Here is a 24158-nt window from a genome sequence, read left to right as displayed (position 1 = left end):
CAGGAGCACTGATGGGGTGGCAGGACTGCTGTGTTGTCACCATGATATTTTATGAAAAATCCCTTCACCAGGATTTTTCTCCTGAGAAGCTGAGAAGCCTCAGAAAAGAAATGTGAACAATAATAATCTGACTGCATGGAATGTGGTCTGGAGGTTGCTTACCAACAGGTGCATCTTTGATTGGTTCCATGTGAAGTGTTTTTAATTAAGGATCAATCCCAGTCCAGCTGTGTCAGAGTCTCTGGTCAGTAGTGGGTTTTTATGATTCATTCTTGCCTAGCCTTCTGATATCTCCTTTCTCCTTCTTTATCATAGTTTTAATACATCATCATAATATAATATAATAAATAGAATAGAATAGAATAGATATCATAAAAGAATAAATCAGGCTTCTGAGAACTTGGAGTCAATTCTCATATCTCACCTCATCCTGGGGACCCTCACAACACCACAACAGTGTGCCACCTACCCAGCTGCCAGAGCTCATGCACTCATGCACTCACGCATTCATGCAGGGCTCATGCATTCATGCAGGGCTCCTGCCAGGGCTCATGCATTCCCTCCCTCCCATGCAAGGGTGCAAATGCCTGTGTGTGCTGTACACACTGAGTTAATGTGTGAGGTGTGCTTTGTGCACCAGCCTCTCTTTATTCCTGCTCCCTCCTCCAGCCAGGCAAATCCCCACCCCGCAGGAGTGGGAAGCAAGCAGGGTGCCCCCTTCCCCAGATGAGATAATTTCCAGGGAGGCACAGCCTGTAGCAGCAGCACAACCCCAGACAGTGGAAAGGTGTCAGGTCATTTCAGAGACAAGATAGGAACATTTCTCCTCCTAGCATGGGTTGAAGTAAAATGTCATGGTATGACTTCAGCTTAATAATTATTTTAGCTCTCCAGTATATGATAGAAGGGCAAACTATGGAACCTTTCTTTAGTGAACAGTTTCATTCCTTCAGCTGGGTTTTCCTTTGTGCTGCCTCAGTTCAGTGACAGCCGGCAGCTCAAACCTGCTCGCATGAACAACACGTGCTGAGGCAATCACTGTGGCTGTATCCAGCATGCTTATTCAGCTTTCTTTTAATAAATCCACTAATAGACTTTCAGAGGCAATGAAGGGAATAGAATAATTTGGAAACAAAGCTGTTGAAAATAATACAGTGCAGTAGAGAAGAATGTGATTTTGGAGGTCTCTGCAGTTGTTTTATTTCTTTAGAGGATTTTAATCAACCTGATTACCCAGGGAAGCAAAGGGATTTTAAAAACACTATGGTGATGGTCAGAAGAGAAAACAAAGGGGCATTTTCCCTTTCTTGTATTACTCACTTTTGTTTTCTCCCTTTCATGTGATTTTACAAGCAAAAATCATGTATTAGCTCATTTTAATTAATAAAAACCTATCCATGCTAGGGTTTTCCTAGAGAAGCAATTTCAGTCTTTGTCCACTAGATCATTTAATCAAAGATACCCTAAATGCTTTCAAGATTGCTGTGGCTGCACCAATCTGACTGCCATCAGTATAATGGCTTTACCAGTGGATTGGGAAAAAAAAATGTGTAATTGGACAAGAGCCCATCCTTTCAAGTGAGATTAGCTGCTCTGCTGCAGTCTTCCCCTAAATTTGAGGGTCTCATGTTCTTTTCTTGCTCCTTCTGTACTTAGGGCTGCAAAGCAACCCTCCAGTGCCATCTTTAGAGTTGAGCTGTACAGGCACAGCCAAGGAAGGAGTGTGGAGTTGCACTCCTTTCTGTGTCACTAGGAGCAATTGGTGTCTGGATAAAACTGAGGGTCACCCTACACCATTCCTCACAAAGGAGAATTGCAGGTGTGTAGTGGGAATTTGCCACTTGTCACTCCCAAAGGCTTTTGGATAGATTTTTCCAACAACCTCCTCCTACCTACCGCCTCTCCCCAGTGCTGTGCATGTCAGGACCTGTGGTGGTGTTCACAGGGGTCTGAGGATGAAGGAAGAGATGAGAATATTGACTCCATGTTTCAGAAGGCTTGATTTATTATTTTATTATCTATATTATATTAAAATCATACTAAAAGAATAGAAGAAAGGATGTCATCAGAAGGCTAGCTAAGCTAAGAATAGAAAAAGAAAGAATGATAACAAAGGCTTGTGTCTCGGACAGAGAGTCTGAGCCTGCTCACTGTGACTGGCCATTAATTACAAACAACCACATGGGCCAATCACAGATGCACCTGTTGCATTCCATAGCAGCAGATAACCATTGTTTACATTTTGTTCCTGAGGCCTCTCAGCTTCTCAGGAGGAAAAATCCTAAGGAAAGGATTTTTCATAAAATGTGTCTGTGACAAGGACCCTAAAGCAAAGCATTGGTGAAATTTTCCCTGCCCCAGCAGGGTATTCTGCATATCCCAGCTGGAGGGCTGAGGCTTGGCTGCTCTCTTACCCTGCCCTGTGCTCACCCAGCTCACCCAGCTCACCCAGCTCACACAGCACTTCCCACAGGCCAGGGCAGCCTCTCACCACAGTGCAGACACTGAGCAGCTTCCCCATGGTCACCAAAGGGCCCCCAGGCACCCCTGTGAGCAAAAAACCACAGAAACCTTGAAAGATGTGGGACTTCATGGGCAGCCTTGCTCTCTGTCTTCTTTTATAGGTGAAAGAATATTTGGTGCCTTTTGTCCAGAGCCCAGAGCTGTCTCTGCACACACCATTTTTGCTCTGTTACGTGTTAGATGGAGAAATTTAGGTCAAAATTTAGCTTTGTCTTTTCTGTTAATAATAATGGTTCCCTAACTAGTCTTTCCAACCCTCCCCCAGTGCCAAAACTTTTCAGAGCCTTACTTTTAGTTGACTGGTGTTTGCAAAGTTATTAAAGTGTTTGTGTTGCCAAAAGCAAAGGAGTTCCAAGAGAGGAATGCTTAGATTGGGTGGGGGGAGACCTGCATCAGCACAGAGACCACAGGCACACGGTTGTGTTGGGACCCAGGACATTCCTCTGGCTGCCCTGGGTGATTCCAGACCCTGGCAGGGGGCTCAGAGACCTTGGCATGGAGTCAAAAACACCTGTGCCTTCGATTTTAGTCCAGGAAAACAATTTCCAACTTTGTGTGAAAATTTACTAGCCACAAGATTTTGAGTAGAATGACAGTTAATTTGTAACAGAGTGAAAAAGAATTTTTGTGTTTTAGAATGGAGGGTCAAGAAGCAAGATGGAGGAATCTGGGCATGTCCTGTCCTTCTTCTCCTTCTTCTTGTCCTCCATTTTCTGCTGGGATGGTGACACTTCTTGATTGGTTTAGAGTAGAGACCGACTGTCTAAGATTATTGTAAACAAAGTACATGCAGTTCTTAGTATAAAAAGTTAGCACCACCCCAAGGGCAGTCACTGCACCACAACCCGGCCTGCTGGGCAGACCTCAGCAGGTCAGAGAAAGAAAGTGATAGATAAGAAAAAATAAAAAACCTTGAAAAGCAGAACCAACAAATCTCAACTTCTTCTTCGATGGTGGGGCTGGGAAACAAAAGACTTTTAATACCTCAGGGTCATCTCAACCACAGAAACCCAAAACTGTTCCCCTTCTCCCAGTCCTGTGCCACGTCCAGGTCACAAGCTGATGTGGCAGCACCTAAGTCCTGACCAAATTCCAGGACAAAGGAGAGCCCAAGGGATGCTTTAGCTGGAGAGAGATGATTTCACATGTGAAGATATCGGTTTCCATAATGGCTGATCTGGGTTGATGCTTGCTGTGGAAAACATTCATTTTAAGGCATTTCCAGATCAGTTTGTTGGGCTTGTGTTATATTAGGTGACAGCTCAGGAAACAAAGACAGATCAGGCAGAATTGAAGGTGACAGGTCCTTCTCTTGGGGTGATTGAGTGAAATGTCCTTGGTGTCAAGAGGACAGTGAGGGAAAAGAAAAAACAAAAACACTGAATGTCTCCTCATCAGAGTTAAATTTCCCAGGATATCAAAGGACACATGAAGAATGCCTAAGATTTGCTTGGTCCTGCTGGTGCAGAGGTGGATATCACCAACAAATACAATTATTTAGAAGGAACATTTACTCCCCAAAGAGCTTGCTTTGGTATATGTGAATATAGAAATAAGTTTCAGATAATTCTTGCAGCAATTAACTACCCATAATTATGTAGTGCAGGAACTAGAAAAGCCCTGCTCCCTGTGTGCAGACAACATGTATGAAGTAAGATTCAAGTGTGATAAAACAGAGATGTGAAACTGTGATAGAGATCTTCAATATTTGAATGCAAGAGGGCACAAGCCGAAATACCACATGAAATGAGAAACAGAAAGGTGATTCTCAAGCTGATGTAAGAAGAAGCTTCAGGAGCTGGAAAAACATGCATGATGTAGGAAATCAAGGAGGTGATAGTCACATTATCCCAGAGGAGCAAAGTACATCAGTGCAAGAGGGGATGGATAAATGGACAGCTTCAAAGCAATGCCCCATTTGCCATTTTAAACTGTAACACTGTTGAAAACCTGTTGCCTCAGATCCCTGCCACAGAAATAGAAATGTGCCCGAAGGCAGGGACCAAAGGAGGAGCCAGGATGGCTCTGGGCATTATTGTACCAAGCAGCAGATGTGTGACTAGGTGTGTGCTTTGTTTTGTGGAAAATGAAGCGAAACTGGAACACTTTCCTTCTGCATCAGGGCAAAAAGTTCAAAAGAAAAAGAGATAAAACATTTACCATCAAAGGGAAGAGGAGATAATTTTGGCAGGACAGCTGATATGAACTGTACTCTTAGCTCTACAGTGACAACCTCAGTCTGGAAAGTTACTTGAAAAAAAGGAAAGAGTCCAGTCCTCCTTTGATAGTTACTGTTTTCTCTTTCTGCTATTTTCATACTTGATATGCTTAATGAGAAAATGTCAAAAATTTCTCATAGCAAAGACAGTGAATTGTTGAACCCTCTATGAGTAACAGCATAGTTCACAAGAAATATGAAAATTAATACCTGGCAGCAAACTAAAATCTCCAAAGAAAAGATTGAAAACACATTTCATCTTCTAGAGTTTTAATATTTGCATGTTGAAAATACTGTAGTCTTTCATTGTGAAGACTAAGAGGACACTCTTATAGTTTTCCAAACTTTTATTTGCACCAAGATTCTCCTAGGAAGTCCTGAGAGAGCAAGGATGTGAAGGACATAGTGATTTGTCCCTTGAGTATGTACTGAACCATGGAACTTTTTTTTTTTTTTGAGCTGCCTGACATCTTTCCAAACAATGATGTTTCATACTTGACAGAAGTGGTAGCACACCCAATCATCTGCATTCAATTCTAGGCAGCTTAATTAATTAAGTGCTTATCTTAATGTGCCATGGGAAAAAAACCCCAAAAGTTTTCTTAGTGGAAATAGATATAATGTGCTGACAGAATGTTAAAATACAATTGGTAATTAGCGTGCACTGAGAGTTAAAATTATAGAGCAAGAGTCAGAATTTGGGAAAGTATTTGAGCTGCACAGTAACAGAAGAGAACAATGGTTTTTCTTTCTCTGATGTTTCTTATAAGATGAATTTTCTATGAGCTATTTTCTTTGAGGATTTGAAATCTTCCATGGAGGGTTGGCATCTGGAAATTGTCCCTTTCCATCTGCTCCCAAATCTTGAAAGATTTAGATGCATTTGGCTATTTCCCTTGTGTGAATGGCTCCAGTGAGTTCTTCCTCAGAGTTTTTCTTACTACCAATGGGATGAATTTATCTAATTTACTCTAATATAAGAAAACAGAGAGATACCAGAAAAGCAGCTGGAGCTTAAATTAGCAAGGGAGGTGAAGGACAAGAAGGGCTTCTATAGCAGAATTGGAAAAGAAGAACTAAAGAAACTGTGAGCCTGCTGCTAAGAACAGCTGGAGATTGAGGGACAAAGGACATGGAAAAGGTGGAGGAGGTCAGTGCCTTTTTGCCTCTTCTGCTGTGCCAGACTGCCCTCAGGCTCTGCTGCTCCTGAGCCTGGCTGCATTCTCCTCTGCAGCAATGCCCAGGGACAGGAAGACACAGTGAGGGAGCACTCAGGAGAGCTGGGCACATAAAGCCAGATGGCCCCAGGAGGGTGCTCTGGGAGCACCACTGGGGTGGGCCAGCATCACCATGGGGCTGCTCCACGGCAGCTTTGATGGGCATGACAAAGTTTATGGAACAAATCCTCTTGGAGGTCCTGTCCTGGTGCTGGAATGTCAGAAGGTGACTGGGAGCAGCCTGCATGGAGTCACCAGCAGCACCTTGAGCCTGGTGAGACTGATTGCCCTCTGTGACCAGACAGACGAGTCACAGTGAGGAGGGAGTGCTGGATGCTGTGTATGCTGACTTTAGCAAAGCCTTTGGTGTGGTTTCCCACAGTTTCTTGATAGCCAGATTGGTGAGATATGTTTGGCTCAGTGGACAATAAGCAAAAAGGTGAATAGATAATTGCCTGCACTTTGCGTCCTGAAGGATTTTAATTAATAGTATAATGTGCGCCTAGTTGACAGTCACTGCAATGGTCTTCAGGGACTCATATTTGGGACAGGACTGTTTGATGTCTCTAAATTACCTGGATGATAGCACAGTGTACACTGCTCAGAAAATTCACAGCTCATACCAAGTTGTGTAGAGGGAGACCTTGCTAGACTAGAGCAATGCATTGATTGGACCTTCATGAAGCTCAGCAAAGGGAAGTGCAAAATCCTGCACCTGGGAAAGGAGAATCCCTGCAACCACCTTGTGGGAACCCAGGAAATTCCTCTGGCTGCCCTGGAGGGCTCCAGACCCTGCCCAGGGGGCTCAGAGACCTTGGCACAGAGCCCAAGCCCCCTGTGCCTTTGATTTAGCCCTTGGAAAAAAACAATTACCAACCTTATATGAAGAATTACAAGCCACAAAAGTTTAAGTAGAATGATAGTGAATTTATCACAGGGTGAAAAAATAGATTTTTGGGGTTTTTGGGGTTTTTTTGAGGGGACCTCAGCAGGACAGGAGAAAGAATTTTATAGATAAGACACAAAAACAACCTTGAGACTGAGAACTGAAGAGCCCTGACTCCTTCTTTGACCACCGGGCTGGGAAAAGAGACTTTTAAAAATATCCTGGGGTCACTCTGACCAGTGAGAGAACCTGTGACCATCTGGGCCAGGGACTCAGGGATTAGCAGGCAACCTTGCAGAAAGGGAGCTATCAGTTTGGTGCTACATGCTAAATATCAGTGAGCGGTGTATCTCGGTGGCAAAGGCAGCCAATCACATCCTGCACAGTTTTAGCAAAATGCCAGGAGGTCCAAGGAAATGACTATTCCCATGTATTCGGCATTTATGAGGTTGTGCTGAAAGTTCTGCATCCAGTTTTGGGCTCCCCACTACAAGAAAGATACAGACCTTCTGGGGCAAGCTCAGCTCCAATCCCAAGATGTTCATGGGGCTGGAGTACATGATATAAAGGAAAGACCATGAGGATTGGTTTTTCCAGCAGAATAAAAGGCAAAGAGGAGAGTTTATTGTTGTCCACAACTATTCAATGGGAGGGTGCAGAGAAGACAGATCCAAACTCTGCTCATAGGGGTGCAGTGAAAAGAGGCAACAGACAGAAATAGGGATAAGAAAAATTATGAAAAAAAAGTAGGAAAAAATCTTCAGTGAGAGGAAAGTCAAACAATGACACAAATGGCAATGGAGACTGTGGAGTCTCCATCCCAGGAAACAATTAATCCCAACAGGAGGCACCCGAGGCAACCTGCTCTGGCTGCCCTGCTTCTGGTGGGAAGGGGACTGGAGACTGCCAGAGTTCTCCCCAACCTGGAATTCTCTGCAATTCCCTGGCAGTGTTAACCCTGTAATAGCAACACTGTGTGAAACTAAAAGATGGTGGATTAGAGACCACGATAAAAGCAATGTTTTGGTTGCCCAGTCTAGGTATGGGGATGTTGAGAACATCTGAGATGCCAGGGCAGACAGAGGAGCACTTTGGGATTTGTCTGATGTGGTGAGCCAGTCCTGCAAGAGCTGGGGGAAGGAATTGATGTAGGGGCCAAACATAAAGATTGTGGAGCTATTAAGAGCCTGATGGAAAATCCTGACTCTTTGCATGGTAAATGCTGTTCATATCAAATTGCAAGTGAGAAATGTGAGAGAGATCAGCATTTCATGGCCGAAAACTGTTTCCAGAGTGAGCTAGACTGAATGCCACATCCAAGGCTCCAGAGCTCTGAAAGCAGTTCAACCTGAGACCCCAGCAATACCTTTGAGAAAAGGCAGGTGGCTCTTTCAGCTGTTCTCCTGTACAAATTTTTCTGAAACAAATCACAAAGTGAAAAATCTTAAAAGATGTCTTATTTAGTGAAATAAATCTTTAGAGCTGTCACTTGAAGAACAATGATTTTTAAACTGACTTTGGACAAACAGTTTGTGTGGCTATTCATTGTGAACTGGCTGTAGTCAGTGGCTTGCTCACTCTAGCTCTAGCTCAGATATTTGCCTTGTATGTGCAGCATGACACCCAGACTGTTTTCAGTGACCCAAATTCATAGTGCTGATCCTCTTTTTCAGTGAGAGGCTCTAATTAATACTGCATTTCTCAAAGAATGCATTTTCTTCAACTACAGAATAAAATAATTAATTCTGGGAATTAATTTTCATTATAAAAAGTAATATTTCAACATATTATTAGTTATTTCTAGAGAATGGCTGGCAGCCTCATGTTACAGACTAGTTTTTCCTAGTTGTGACTTGCAAAATACTTTTTTGAGAGAGGCTGCTAATGCACTCTGGCCATTACCACACCCCTAATAATTGCAAAGGACTTAACTACCTGAATTCAGGATTTTCATTAGTAAAATTGGTGTTCTCAGAGTTCTGAAAGGGCTGTGTCAAATGGAATCCTAGAATGCTCTTCCACAAACCCATTTCTAGCAGCAAACTCACAATGCTGTTTCTGTCTCTGCTGACACATATTGATTCTGAGTTTTCACGATAGAGATAATGGCTTTGCTAATGGCACAGTAAGCATCACTATTTACATCGGCCATAAATCACCAAGTATCTCAAGAGCATATAATCTACCATGAATGAGCTGAGTCATAAATTGTGTCCCTGTTACATTTGTGTCACTCCAGCCAACCTATATCACTTATCTTTCCCCAGCCTACACATTTCAAAGCGCTACAGGCAAGGGGGAAAAAAAAAGACAACAGATAACTCTAGAAATTGATTTTCAGACATGTAACAACACATCTAAGAAAGGTCAGCAAGTAAACTCCTTCTTGGGGTTGTTGGCAAAATAAAGTAAAATTGACACAAACTAAAAAGAAAAGGATGACAGCAAATTTATCTATCTGCCCCCTGGCTTTCAAGCATACCTGTGGCCTCACCATTTAGGAGGAAAGACATGGAACCCAGAGAGCACCACACACATGGACAGTGCATTAAACGGGACTTTTTGCCCTTCCTCAGGAGCAGGTGGCTTTGCCAGCTGCAGAGTGGTGTGGCACTTTCCCAGCATGCTGTGGAGCAGCTCCTCATGGGCAGCCAAGGAGTTAATTTAAATGATGCTCTCTCTGCTCCCTGTCAGGAGGATGAGCCTCCCTGGCCAGGGCAGAGGGCAGAGTGATCTGCTGCTGCAGGGGACACAAATGCAGTCTCAATTCTACATAACTGCTTTAAAAATTTAAGCTGTCATGCTTCAAGACACAAGGACTTGACTGAATGGAGGGAGCAACCCTTGGCCAGTTTTCCACTAATCTCTGTCCTGACTGCTGTGCATTTTATCCCTGTCTGACATTGACAAATGCAGCGGTTGTAAAAGCCTTCAGTAAAAGGAAAAGATTGAGGTAGGCAAGCAAATTAACACAAAGTTTAGCCTCAAGCTGTTCTCTGCTAAATGTTTTCCTGGCATTCTTTCTGCTGGGGTAGTGCTGCTTTGAGACTCAGGACTGTCTGTGATGTGCTCTGCCATGTGGGCTTTTAAATAAGCTGATGTCTAGTCAGACTCTGGATTTCTCTCCCATGAGCACCAGTTGTTGTGAACACTTGCCAGGGTTTCTCTTCAGACCTTCAAAATTTGTGCCTAAATTTGTCTTAGTATATAGATTGTATCTTGCCAAAGTCACACTGGGCTCTTGGATAGTTCAGCTTGGGGGAAAACAGATCAGTCTGCTGGATGGTTTATCAGGTCTGAAAAAATGGATTGCTCTCTTTTTGAGGGTTTGTGGGATCAGCAATGCAAGCCTAGTTGTGCTGATCATGGAATCATGGATTAGTTTGGGTTGGAAGGGACCTTAAAGATCCCTTATTTCCACACCCCTCCCCAGGGAGCCAGCACTGGTCAGGCTGCCCAGAGCCCTCTCCAGAAGCAGAACCCAGCCCGACTGCATGAGATGCAAAAAGATTTGACATGAATGACAAGAAGTGACTCTACAGAGCAGGCAGCTGCAGTAGAGCCCTCAGCAGAGTTTGAATGGCAATGCAGAGTATTTTAAAATGTTTTGTTATCTCTCTTAGGCCAGGAAAACCCAACAGATCACCTCACCCATGCTGCAGAAAAACTTTCAGCTAATTGTGGAGGACCCTCAATTAGCTTCTCCACAAACCCATTTCTATCTAGCAGGCTCTACAATGCCTCCAGCTAACTCTAACCTTGACAAGAACTGAACCAAGATATTCTGCAGAATAGGTATTCACAAATAACAGTTTGTCGTGGGGTGACAGCCTTTATCCCAATATCGTGTGTTATGTCTGGCAGCTGTGCCTTTTCCCCCACCCCCCCCCCCCCCCGGCAGTCTGGCTGTGGCGGGATGGGGAAGAGAGGAGGAGGGGGGGGGGGGGGGGTGTGACCAGGCACTTTTGGCTTTTGGCTTTGGCTGCTTGGCTTTTGCTAGCTGCTGCTTGCTTGCTTGCTTGCTTGCTTTTTGCTTTTGCGCTGTTTTTTTTTCTTTTTCTTTTGTTCTCTCTCTCTCTTTCTTACCCTCCCCTGAAGATACTGGACCGGCTCCGGATCGGACCTGCGAGCTCCAGGACACCCGAAGCCTGCTAGAGAAGATTCGGCGCCCTCCACAACACAGTCTGGTCCCTTTTCTTTTCTTGTGTTGGGGAGTGTTCTTTTGTTACTTGTAAATAAATAGGTTTTGTTTTCCACTTTGCTCCTCCGAGAAATTCCTTCCCGAACCCGGTGTTGGGGGAGGGGTGGTTGGAGGTTTGTTTTGTTCTGGGGGGCTCCCTCTTGGAGATTTCCCCTAATTTGTCCTAAACCAGGACAATAAATTTTTGGTGCATTGGCCGGGAAAGCGGAGGCCAAAAACAGTGGAAAAAAAACCTATAACAATAATATTTTGGTTTTGGTTGTTTTGTGGGCATATTGGTGATTCATAATGTCATTTGGAGTGGAAGCTTGCCGGTTTTTCTGGTCCCTAGGGGCTTTTGAAGTTTTAATACCTTTGTGGTCCCTAGGGTTATTTCCTTACCCCAAAATAGCTCTGATGTTGTCCCTAATAAGTAGCTTTTGTAAGCGGGGGGCACTAACCAGAATAATCATTGTGCTGGCCTTATGTGTGATGATGTGTCGGATAACAGTGCTGGACTTTATTTCAGGAATGTATGGATTGTTGTCATGGTTGTGTACTCAGTTTGTTTGGGGAGAAGAAGAGGAAGGGGCTTTTCAGCCTTTGTCTTCCTTCTTCTCCTACAAATTGTTGACATCTCTATTAGAAAATACTGACTTTCCCCTGAGTTTGAAAGAAACCATCTTTCTGGCATTTAATTTATTAAGCCTTGTCTATACTGTCTGGAGTGTATATAAAATGAAAGCTGAGATTTCTAGAGGGGTTAGAGAGACTCCTGATTCAGGAGTAAAACAAAGCAGGAAAAATCTTGACTGGAGTGGGAAATGGGAATATATGGGCCAGACTTTAAAGGAATTTTCTGATCCTATAGACTGGGACTTTCCATCTGATCAAAATCAGAATCCAGTCGAGGTGGCAAAGTATTTGAGGGAGAAGTGCCATGGTAATACTAAGGAAGAAAGGATTACTGCAGTGAGCTGGGCCTTGGCGTTTGTTTACCGTACTCTGCTAGATACTGTGGAGCAGCAGATAGCAGAAAGGGAACAGGGAGATAAGTTGGTTACTATCCCAGTGACCCAGGCTGCAGCTAACATCCCAGGCTCCAGGCTAGCAGCTGAATCAGACAATAGGCCCCAAACCATGGCTGTTGCAGCTAATACAAGAGGTGGAAAGTGTAAAGGCAAGACCGATCGGAAGGTGGAGGATGATGACGATGATGCAGAAGAAGGACCCTCACCAAAATCAGAGGCCACATCAAGGGGCACAGAATCTGGAGCCAATATTGACTCCTTTTCTCTGAAAGACCTCAGAGGCCTAAGAAAGGATTACAGCCGACAACCTGACGAATCTATTATTAGTTGGTTAGTCCGCCTTTGGGATGCTGCAGGGGAGGTTACGATTTTGGATGGTACTGAAGTGAGGCATTTGGGATCCCTGTCACATGATCCTGCCATCGATCAAGGTGTGATGAGGGGGGCTAACCCTCACAGCCTCTGGGAACGGGTCCTAAGAAGCGTAGCAGAACGGTACCTGTGTACTGATGATCTCTATATGCAGCAGACACGGTGGAAGACCATAGAACAGGGGATCCAACGCCTGAGAGAGATGGCGGTCGCAGAGCTCGTTTTCTCAGATGACACAACAACTAGGAATCCGGACCTGGTACCATGCACTCCGATAATGTGGAGGAAACTTGTGCGACTTGGGCCACCTGAATACGCTTCCGCCCTAGCAATAATGAAGCGAGATGATACATATGAGACTGTGCTCGATATGGCAAAGAAGCTTCGAGCGTACGCAGATGCTGTGCATGGCCCAACTCATGCCAGAATTGCAGCAGTGGAAACCCGACTGCAGAAACTAGAAGACAAAATAGAGGAGAATCATAAGAAACTCCGGGAAGAGATTAAGGAGGACCTTATTGAAATCTCAGCCGTACAAATTAGAAGCCCTGGTGTCCAACGCCGGCGCTCCTTTGATGGGGAGAGAAGGTACATCCCACGGGCTGAGTTATGGTTTTTCCTGCGTGAGTCTGGAGAAGACATGAGAAGATGGGATGGAAAACCCACCGCTGCTTTGGCACAACGGGTGCGTGATTTGAAAAGAAGAGAAAGTATAATCAAAAAGATAGCAGCTCCGGTCGCTCGTAGCCGAGATGTTAAGTATGACGATGACGATGACATGTCCGATCCCCTTGAAGGAACTTCCAAGGCATATGCCCAAGGAAAGAAGGACAATCTGGCTTAGAGGGGCCCTGCCTCCAGCCAGGAAGAGGCACGGGAGAACCGGGTTTTTTGGAAGGTGTGGATCAGATGGCCTGGCACATCAGAGCCACAAGACTATGAAGCATTGGTTGACACTGGATCACAATGTACCTTAATGCCATCGGAACACGTGGGGACAGAACCTGTTTCCATTGCTGGAGTGACGGGGGGATCACAACAGTTGACGTTGTTGGAAGCTGAGGTGAGCTTGACTGGGAAGTAGTGGCAGGAACATCCAATTGTGACTGGTCCAGAGGCTCCGTGTATTTTGGGCATAGACTTTCTCCGGAATGGCTATTACAAAGATCCTAAGGGATTCAGGTGGGCTTTTGGAATAGCCGCAGTTGAGATAGAGGGTATTAAACAATTGAATACCTTGCCTGGACTATCAGAGGACCCATCTGCAGTAGGACTTTTGAAGGTAGAGGAGCAGCGAGTGCCAGTTGCCACCTCAACGGTGCACCGCAGGCAGTACCGGACGAATCGAGATGCTGTGATCCCCATCCACAAGATGATTCGAGAGCTGGAGAGCCAAGGGGTGGTCAGTAAAACCCACTCACCCTTTAACAGCCCTATCTGGCCCGTGCGAAAATCTGACGGAGAGTGGAGATTGACTGTGGACTATCGTGCCTTGAATGAAGTGACTCCACCACTGAGTGCAGCTGTACCGGACATACTGGAACTGCAGTACGAGCTGGAGTCCAAGGCAGCAAAGTGGTACGCGACCATTGATATAGCTAACGCGTTTTTCTCCATCCCTCTGGCAGTAGAATGCAGGCCTCAGTTTGCTTTTACATGGAGGGGAGTGCAGTACACCTGGAACCGATTGCCCCAGGGGTGGAAACACAGTCCTACCATCTGTCATGGACTGATCCAGGCTGCACTAGAAGAGGGTGAGGCTCCAGAACATTTACAATATATTGACGATATCATTGTTTGGGGGAACACGGCAATAGAAGTGTTTGAGAAAGGAGAGAAGATAATTCATATTCTCCTGGACGCCGGATTTGCCATTAAGAAGAGCAAAGTCAAGGGACCTGCCCGAGAAATTCAGTTCTTGGGGGTGAAGTGGCAAGATGGACGGCGTCAGATTCCTGCAGATGTTATTAACAAAATCACTGCCATGTCCCCACCAACTGATAAGAAGGAGACACAGGCTTTCTTAGGTGCTATAGGTTTCTGGAGGATGCACATCCCTGAGTATAGTCAGATTGTGAGACCCCTTTATCTGGTTACCCGCAAGAAGAACGACTTCCATTGGGGCCCTGAGCAGCAGCAAGCTTTTGTCCAGATCAAGCAGGAGATCGCTCATGCTGTAGCCCTTGGTCCAGTCAGGACAGGACCAGATGTGAAGAATGTGCTCTACTCTGCAGCCGGGAGCCATGGTCTGTCCTGGAGCCTTTGGCAAAAGCTACCTGGCGAGACCCGAGGCCGACCATTGGGATTTTGGAGTCGGAGCTACAGGGGGTCTGAAGATAACTATACTCCAACAGAAAAGGAAATCTTGGCCGCCTATGAAGGAGTCCAAGCCGCCTCAGAGGTGATTGGTACAGAGGCACAACTCCTTCTCGCACCCCGACTACCGGTGCTGGGATGGATGTTCAGAGGAAAGGTTCCCTCTACCCACCATGCCACCAGTGCTACTTGGAGTAAGTGGATTGCCCTCATTACGCAGCGCGCTCGGATTGGGAAGTTAAATCGCCCTGGGATTCTAGAAATAATTACAAATTGGCCCGAAGGTGAAAGCTTTAGTGTCGCAGATGAGGAGCAAGAGCCAGTGACCCGGGTTGAGGAAGCTCCGCCATACAATCAGTTGCCAGTAGAAGAAACGCGTTACGCCCTATTCACTGATGGTTCTTGTCGTGTCATAGGGATGAAACGGAGGTGGAAAGCAGCTGTATGGAGTCCCACTCGACGGGTTGCAGAGGCTACTGAAGGAGAGGGTGAATCCAGTCAATTTGCTGAAATCAAAGCTATTCAACTGGCCCTAGGTATTGCAGAGAGAGAGAGGTGGCCAAGGCTCTATTTGTATACCGATTCTTGGATGGCAGCCAACGCTCTATGGGGATGGCTGAAGAGATGGAAAGAGGCCAACTGGCAGCGCAGAGGAAAACCAATTTGGGCTGCGGAAGAGTGGAAGGATATCGCTACTCGGTTAGAGAAGTTACCTGTGAAGGTTCGCCATGTAGATGCCCATGTCCCCAGAAGTAGAGCTAATGAAGAGCAGCAAAACAACCAGCAAGTACATCAGGCTGCAAAGATAGGGGAGTTGAAGATAGATCTCGACTGGGAGCATAAGGGAGAGTTATTCTTAGCACGATGGGCCCACGATGCCTCAGGCCACCAGGGTAGAGATGCCACCTATAAGTGGGCACGAGACCGAGGGGTGGATCTAACCATGGACAGTATCTCTCAGGTTATTCGTGACTGTGAGACGTGCGCTGCCATTAAGCAGGCCAAGCGACTGAAGCCCCTCTGGTATGGGGGGCGGTGGTCTAAGTACAAATACGGGGAGGCCTGGCAGATTGATTACATCACACTGCCCCAGACACGCCAGGGCAAGCGCTATGTACTAACCATGGTAGAAGCCACCACAGAATGGTTGGAAACCTACCCTGTGTCCCATGCTACAGCCCGTAACACTATCTTGGGCCTTGAGAAGCAGGTCCTTTGGAGGCATGGTACTCCCGAAAGAATTGAGTCGGATAATGGAACTCATTTTAAAAACAATCTTATTAATACTTGGGCTAGGGAACATGGCATCGAGTGGGTATACCATATCCCCTATCATGCACCAGCTGCAGGGAAGGTGGAAAGGTACAATGGATTGTTAAAAACCACCTTAAAGGCATTGGGAGGGGGGTCTTTAAAAAACTGGGAGCAGCATTTGGCAAAGGCTACCTGGTTAGTTAACACTCGAGGTTCCACCAACCGAGCGGGTCCTGCTCAGTCTGAGCTCCTTAATATAGTAGATGGGGATAAAGCCCCAGTGGCCCATGTCAGAGGTTTGTTGGGAAAGACAGTATGGATCAACCCTGCCTCGAGTACAGACAAACCCATCCGTGGGATTGTCTTTGCTCAAGGACCAGGTAATACATGGTGGATAATGCAGAAAGATGGAACAACACGGTGTGTACCTCAGGGAGACCTGATTGTGGGATGAGACTCATATATGACTGTCATTGTTTGTTGAATGTGAGACAGAAGGAAACTGTAAGTGTCAAAGGTTTGAGCAAGTAAGATGAGAGGAATGCGTAAGTGTCAAAAGGTGTGAGTAAGTGAAATGAATGTTTTTTATTGTATGTTCACGATATGGGATAAGGGGTGGAGTGTCGTGGGGTGACAGCCTTTATCCCAATATCGTGTGTTATGTCTGGCAGCTGTGCCTTTTCCCCCACCCCCCCCCCCCCCCCGGCAGTCTGGCTGTGGCGGGATGGGGAAGAGAGGAGGAGGGGGGGGGGGGTGTGACCAGGCACTTTTGGCTTTTGGCTTTGGCTGCTTGGCTTTTGCTAGCTGCTGCTTGCTTGCTTGCTTGCTTGCTTGCTTGCTTTTTGCTTTTGCGCTGTTTTTTTTTCTTTTTCTTTTGTTCTCTCTCTCTCTTTCTTACCCTCCCCTGAAGATACTGGACTGGCTCCGGATCGGACCTGCGAGCTCCAGGACACCCGAAGCCTGCTAGAGAAGATTCGGCGCCCTCCACAACACAGTCTGGTCCCTTTTCTTTTCTTGTGTTGGGGAGTGTTCTTTTGTTACTTGTAAATAAATAGGTTTTGTTTTCCACTTTGCTCCTCCGAGAAATTCCTTCCCGAACCCGGTGTTGGGGGAGGGGTGGTTGGAGGTTTGTTTTGTTCTGGGGGGCTCCCTCTTGGAGATTTCCCCTAATTTGTCCTAAACCAGGACACAGTTCTATCTCTTGGTCTTTGCAAACACCTCATTTTATTTAGAAGTATTGCTAATGAAAGTTGGAGCTGTTAGCACAGATTGTGACTATGAAAAATTTACAAATAACAACACTGACATAAGTTAAATTGTTGAATAATGAAACTATTGGCTAATTTTTTTCCAATGTCCTTTGCTGAGACTCAGCAAAGCCATGTGAACACCAAGTTACTCTGACTTCCCCAAAGTCATCATAAGATCCTTTGCTATTCAGAGCAGAGATGCACAAGCCAACTTATGGAATTTTCTTATTTTATGTAATGCAGACAATTAAGCGAAAAGAAATTATGAAGACGAAAGTAAGCACAAAATCTATAAATTCCCTTCATATTGGAGCTGTGTAGGAAATTTTTTGATGTTGAAGACATTTCATAGAAGTTTTGTTTGCTTTTTTACTTAAACTGTGCCCATTTGAAGCCTGCTCTCAAGCACAGGATTCCTGGAAACAACAATTACTAGGTAGAATGCCTTCACATTCACAAAAATGTCATGTTGGAGTTTTCTGCCCTGCTGTGTACGTTCCATTTTAGAGTAATAACTCATTTGCTTTGTAGGTGAATAATATATGATCTTTAATATTTGAATAGTCCCTCACACTGTAAAATAAAGTACATTTTGAAATGTTTTACTCTTAAATAATACTATAATTAGTATGTGTTTCATTAGAAAGTGTCTCAAGAACCTTCCTATTCTTCTTCCTAAGGAGAATTCAATCAAATTCAGTTATTCTGGGGCTGGGACATGAGAACTACTGCGATAAGTTTATGATGCAGTGTGCTTGCTGTGGAATGGGAGCATCCTGCTCCATAGAAAGCCACAGAAAATTAAACAGAACTGGTCTCTTCATAAAATGTTTTTCATTTATGAAACATTGTACAGAACTTTCTCCTTTCTTCTATGAGCATTTGAAAAGAACTAAAACTCTTTTTATATTCTTTTTCTCCAGCAAGATTGTTTTAGGTAGAGGCTGTATTCCAGCAAAAAGTTTTCATAAATAAAATAAAAAAGGTTTTTTAATAGTTGCCACCTCTTTTTGTTTCATCTTCAAAGTCAAAAATTTTGCTGTGGGCCTTTACTCAAAGACTGCTATGATAAATAATAGATGCTATACTATTTGTAAAATGTTATTTTTATGTTCTTTCTGTTTCAACAAGTCCTGCCCTTTTCTAATATTAAGAAATCACTGTGGTTGGTATCTAAAAGTATTTTTCAGTGCAAGAGAAATGATCTTCACTTTCCTTTACTCATTTGTTCTCAACTAAATTTTATGGGTACATTTCAGCTGGAAATAAATTAATACCATGATTGGGGCTCCCCCGATGCAGAGCTGTGGCTGGGAGGAGGGGAGAGGAGAAAGGCAAGATTGCCTCTATAAATAGAGCATTCTGTGCACATCACCAGCTCTGCACAGATGTCTGTCAGTGACATAAATGCTGCTCCAGAAATTACCTAAACAGCTGCATTCCAGGCAGAGAGGAGACAATTAACAAATGGATTTGGGTTGCAGAAACATTTCATTTGGTGACAGATGTTTGGATACAGTCTTACTTTTTATTTATTGAATAAATGCTCTTAATCTGATTTCCTTCTATTATGTGCCAGAAGAACATAAGTAATTATTTTCTAGGTGAATATGTTTATATCACAATCAAAGAGTCAATCATTTATTATTTTACTAGGAGAAAATAGATGCCTTTTAAGTACTGTTTGACTAACCACAGACCCACTGCCTGGGCAAAGGACACGCACAACATTTGATGAGGGAATATATAAAAAATGAAACAGAGGGGCTGCTTTCCAAGAAGAGGACAGACTTCTCAGGGAGAGCTTTTCCAGGAGAGTGTTGGCCCACCCCTTATGGGGATGTATACTCAACTTCTCAAGTTTCCAAACCCAAAGTAAATTTCCTTCTGGAAATTCACTGGTAAATGAACAAGTCCTAGACTTTTATATAAATACTTTTGCCTAGAAAATAATTCTTTACATAATAATAAACTGCTTGATAACCTGGGGAAATATGAGACAAATTCAATATCCAGGATTATGCAGTCAGATTAGGCAACATACTTGTGCCTCCTTGTCTTAAAACCTATACATCCTTAATAATTCCCTGGATAACTTTCAGATTTTGGTAAGGAGTGCCACCATGTCCTGTTTAAATCAGGTTGCTTAGAAATACCATGAACAAGGGTTTACCTTGCTTGGTAGTTTCTTCTCATGTCACTGACTGAAACAAACCTGGAGGCTTCCTAAAGGGACTAGGGTTGTACAACTTATTCTTGCAGCTATTTCAAAAATATTTGAAATATTTTCCTTTTCCCCTTCTTTGCTAAATAGTTATGTGGCTGTTCCAGATCAGCTGGCATTAACAGGGAGCTGGGATGAAGGAGCCCAGGCAAGGGGAGCTGGAAAGGCATTTCAGGGAGTGTGAGGAGTGAGGCAAGTGCAGTGGGAAGGAACTGGCTGCTGTGATTTAAAGCACGTGGTACGTGTTAGCATGGAGCAAGGTACATGCAGGGAGCTAATGGAGCTGGTGTAGTCTCTCAGAGGAGATAATTTAGGTATGCTGGATATCTTAACTACCTCTTTAAAAGCCTGGAATAATTTGGTTCTAATTTCTGAGCAGGGACTTGCAGCCTACACAGCAGTAAGTCTTGATAATTATTAATTATATGTTTTCCTTCTGTTCTCTATGACCTTGTTTGTAAAAGCTGTGTGGTAAAGCTAGAATATTAAGAGGTTTTTGGGCTCTAGCATGCCACCTAGCTGGAAAAGAGGAGAATATTTAAAGAAGAAATGGGTAACAGAAAGTATACCCTTGAGCTTGCACCCTTTGAGATGGCACTGAAATGCTGAGTGCACTCATCCAGCACCCTTGGACACTGAAGGAGTGAGGAGGTGATTTCCTGGTTTAGCTACAATTGAAATTCACACACACACTCTCAGTCTGATCTAAAATGGCATCAGGCAGCAAAGGCATAGGGCAAACCACCCATGGAGGAAATTCCAGCTGGAAAACCTGCCTTAGATTATCCTTGAAAACTTGCCTTCGAGATCCAGATTAGGAGTCTGGATCCCTGCTTTATCCCAGCAGAGATCCAGACTCCAAGGCTTTGGCTCCAGCACTGTGGAGCCCCACAGAGGGAACCTCTCAAGTACCATGGAGAGCACAAATTAAATCTGAAATGAGAAACTTTGGTATGAAATTTTTGTTTCTACTTCATTACCTTAGAAGAAGCTGCACTACCCTCCGACTGCAAGATCACTGTGTTCCTTTCCAAAGGTGGATATTAGTCTAAAAATCCAGCCTGCTGTAAATGTGAGCACTTATGTTGTTTTTTATGTTGTACCTACTTAAAGAAATGCTGCCCTCTGATCTTTCTCCAGTTGCCTGACTCCCCCAAAATATTTTTTTCCACTAGAAATAATGAAGCAACCTGACTTGCAATAGGAGAATGATATTCTGGAAACCATGAAAGCAGCCTGTTTGCCACAGTTACAAAGAAAAAATATAATTGGACCTGGATTTCAAGATGCTGAGGAGATACATATTGATTTTGACTTCTCTGAAAAATAAATTGGCCTTCAGTCCTTGACACACTCAGAAGAAATAATTTCCTTACTAGTTCTGTCAGGGTTTTCTTCCACAGGTTTGGAACATAATGTCATTCTCTGCATGGCAGTTTGTGTAGTAAGTGAATTATTGCAGTGGTGTTGGGAACAGGCCCTAAGAAGTTCAGACACTATAAAACCAGAGACCACCCACACTTTACTTTTAACATTATCACACAACACAAGCACAGAATATCTCAAACTAAGTTAGAAATCTCAAAGCTTTTATCTCCTGCCCTTTTGACTAACAATGTAATGTGTTTCTCAGCTCCTTAAATTGCAGAAAGTGGTCTCACTAGAGTAGCAAACTTCTGTGATAAAGATTTATGCACAATTATGACTAGTAAGAGAGGAAGAGCAAGGCAGTTTTATGAAAGCATAGATGTCTGCTGCAAAAGGTAGATTGAGCTGGGAAAGTTAGGGCAATAATAGAACACCCTTTCTTGCCTGAATAATATTTTAAAACACATCACTGTTTGCAGTGTGATGAGTGCTGCAAAGAGGTCGCAGCCGGCTCTCAGAGCTGTTTGGAAAATGGAAGAAATCATGAATTCCTCTGTCAATTTTCCTTGTCTTTGTCCTCTCCACATTTGCTTTATCTCTCATTTGTGTCTTTCTGGTGAATCCATAGATGTGCCTTCTCTGAGATAAAGTGCCTGTTTGCTGGGCTGGGCTCTCTAGTGAGTATGGAAGCAGTGACAGCAGTGGCTCAGCTCCTCCTGGTGAGGACTAGAAGCTGAAAACTGGTCAGCGGAACCCCTGACATTCAGATTAAATGCTGCCAAAATTCACTGTCTGGGAGAGGCTTGGAAGAGATTGCACCTGGGCCACTGATTTTATTTCATAAAGAAAGGAGCTTGCTAATGTGAGAAAATAAAAGTTGGGTAAAAATGAGGGGAGAGGAGAGGAGAGGAGAGGAGAGGAGAGGGAGAGGGAGAGGGAGAGGGAGAGGGAGAGGGAGAGGGAGAGGGAGAGGGAGAGGGAGAGGGAGAGGGAGAGGGAGAGGGAGAGGAGAGGAGAGGAGAGGAGAGGAGAGGAGAGGAGAGGAGAGGAGAGGAGAGGAGAGGAGAGGAGAGGAGAGGAGAGGAGAGGAGAGGAGAGGAGAGGAGAGGAGAGGAGAGGAGAGGAGAGGAGAGGGAGAGGGAGAGGGAGAGGGAGAGGGAGAGGGAGAGGGAGAGGGAGAGGGAGAGGGAGAGGGAGAGGGAGAGGGAGAGGGAGAGGAGAGGAGAGGAGAGGAGAGGAGAGGAGAGGAGAGGAGAGGAGAGGAGAGGAGAGGAGAGGAGAGGAGACCATTACTGTGCCCACCTGCTGCCAGTCAGCAGAAGGAGGGAGACATCAACCCTAAATACAGTTCCTGCTGCTCATGAGCACATTGATTACGAAAGCAGAAACACAGGAGGAAAATTTGGTGCCAAGGAAAGGCAACAGAGTCTTGAAACTATCTTTGGTGCCACCAATGTTTTGGGTCTCAACCCTCAGGAGTGCAACAATAATTAATGGACTTGTGTGGATTGGTTTAGAGAGCTGGAAATCCCTGGGAGAGCCATTCTCCAGGCAGAGAAACTCAGTGTGCAGCAGACAATCAGGCCTGATTGTGTGTTTCCAGATCAGCTCCAATGGGGGCTGCAGACACATGGCTGCTGTACCCTCTGCGGTGCTTTGTGGAGCACAGACCACCTGGAGCATCAGGTCTGCTCTTCCACTGCTTTATTTTTAGAGCCAGCCATCACTTTTCCTTAACAGCTGCTCAGAAGTCTCCAGTGATTCACATTTTCTTGTCCTGCTCTCTATTTAGTTACATCAAAATTTAGAAGCCCTGGTGCAAAAAGAAAGTAATTAATACACCATTACTTGATTTGCAACCCCTGCACCCAGTGTTACACCTCCAATTACAGATTCTTACAAAACACGTAAGTGCTAGGAAAGTTAGCATGTTATGTAAACAAAGCAGCTGGCCCAGAGGAAGATTTGCCCTGTTGTAGTTTTGCATTTTGCTCCATTAAATTGAGCATGCAGTGAGAGAAATGATCACATCAGTGAACAAAAATTCCTCAGCAAAGGGAAAGCACCAATAGATACAACATACAGCAGCCTCTCTACGCAGTGCACACTTCTGGCTGTTGTCACCTGGAATCAGATGGACTTTGAACATTGTGCCCCAGGTTATTACATCTCCAGTGTATGTCAGAGATATTACAGGTGCTTTAAATCTTGGGCTTTTTATGGCAATATTGTACAGAATCACATACCTGTCACCTGACAGCATAAGACAGAGATAAGGATAATAAGATCTTTTCTTAATGTTTTCTTCAGGTCCTAAAACTTCAGATTTTTTTTTTTTTTAACTAAAGTTAATATGCTGCTTTTTTGGTAGTATTTGAGTGCCTACAAGCTATCCACAGCAGTCTTCTGCAGCAGAAGAATAAGTGTTATTCAGCTTTAATGTGTGATTCAGCCATGAGAAACTGGGTGTCTTTAACCAAGCTGATGCCAACGAAAATCTACTTTTAAAATAAGCCATTTCCATCAGTGAAGATGGCAGTGAGAACATATTGTCTGGCACAACCAGACCCCATTAGGTCTGGCTTTGGCCTTCCAATGGTATTATGAGCAAGACAGCCAATCACTCAGAGCCCTGTTCCTCAGCTATACCTATAATAAAGGTGATAATTCTTTGCCAGGCTATTCCTTTTTTTCTTGTCTCTTCAAGGCATGGACTGCACCATGTAGGACCATCCTACAGGCTATTATTTTTATATCAGTAGTACCTTCAAATATGAAATGTAGGCTAAAGCATCTGGTTTGGTTGTTATTATATATGTTTATTATATAAAATAAAGGCTATTTTAGATTTAGCAAGGGCTTCATCCCAGAATACAGCTGCTAAGCAAACCATCCCCTCAGAATTACTTTTGGATTAAAATACATCAGGTTTTAAATACTTCCAGCTTTTGAATGAACTGTGATAGCATTTTATTAAAGAAGGGTAAAATCTTCAGGTTTTACCTTTGTACGGTTTCTTGCCTGGTTAGGATGTTTTAGCATATGGTCCTGGCTGCAATTATTTTGGATATGCAAAGCATGGAGGGTGCTGGGGTTTTTGGGTCATGGCACATCATGCCAAGAGCAGTGGAGGAATGGGAGAGGCTTTCCCACCTGGAGGGGCCTGGAGACACGTGGGCACAGACAGGCCCTGTGTGGTTCCTTCAGACAGAGGGATAGGCAGGATGCATATTCACTTCCTAACTTTATTAACTAGCTTTTGTTAAGCCAGAAATGCTTTTTAGCTTTGTAAATCGTTTTACTTTGGCCTGGCTGTTTG

The 24158-nt window shown here is 44.3% G+C and overlaps 1 protein-coding gene across 40 annotated transcripts in view; it reads right to left on the bottom strand.

Annotated features, from left to right (window-relative positions):
- LOC102072464 (uncharacterized) overlaps window positions 1-24158 on the bottom strand; it is a 430853-nt gene that overhangs the window by 119341 nt on the left and 287354 nt on the right. The window lies entirely within an intron of this gene.

The sequence above is a fragment of the Zonotrichia albicollis genome, chromosome 2 (assembly GCF_047830755.1).
Source record: "Zonotrichia albicollis isolate bZonAlb1 chromosome 2, bZonAlb1.hap1, whole genome shotgun sequence".
Lineage (NCBI taxonomy): Eukaryota > Metazoa > Chordata > Aves > Passeriformes > Passerellidae > Zonotrichia > Zonotrichia albicollis.
The sequence above is the reverse complement of the archived record's forward strand: the minus strand, read 5'-3'. Positions and strand labels throughout refer to the sequence as shown.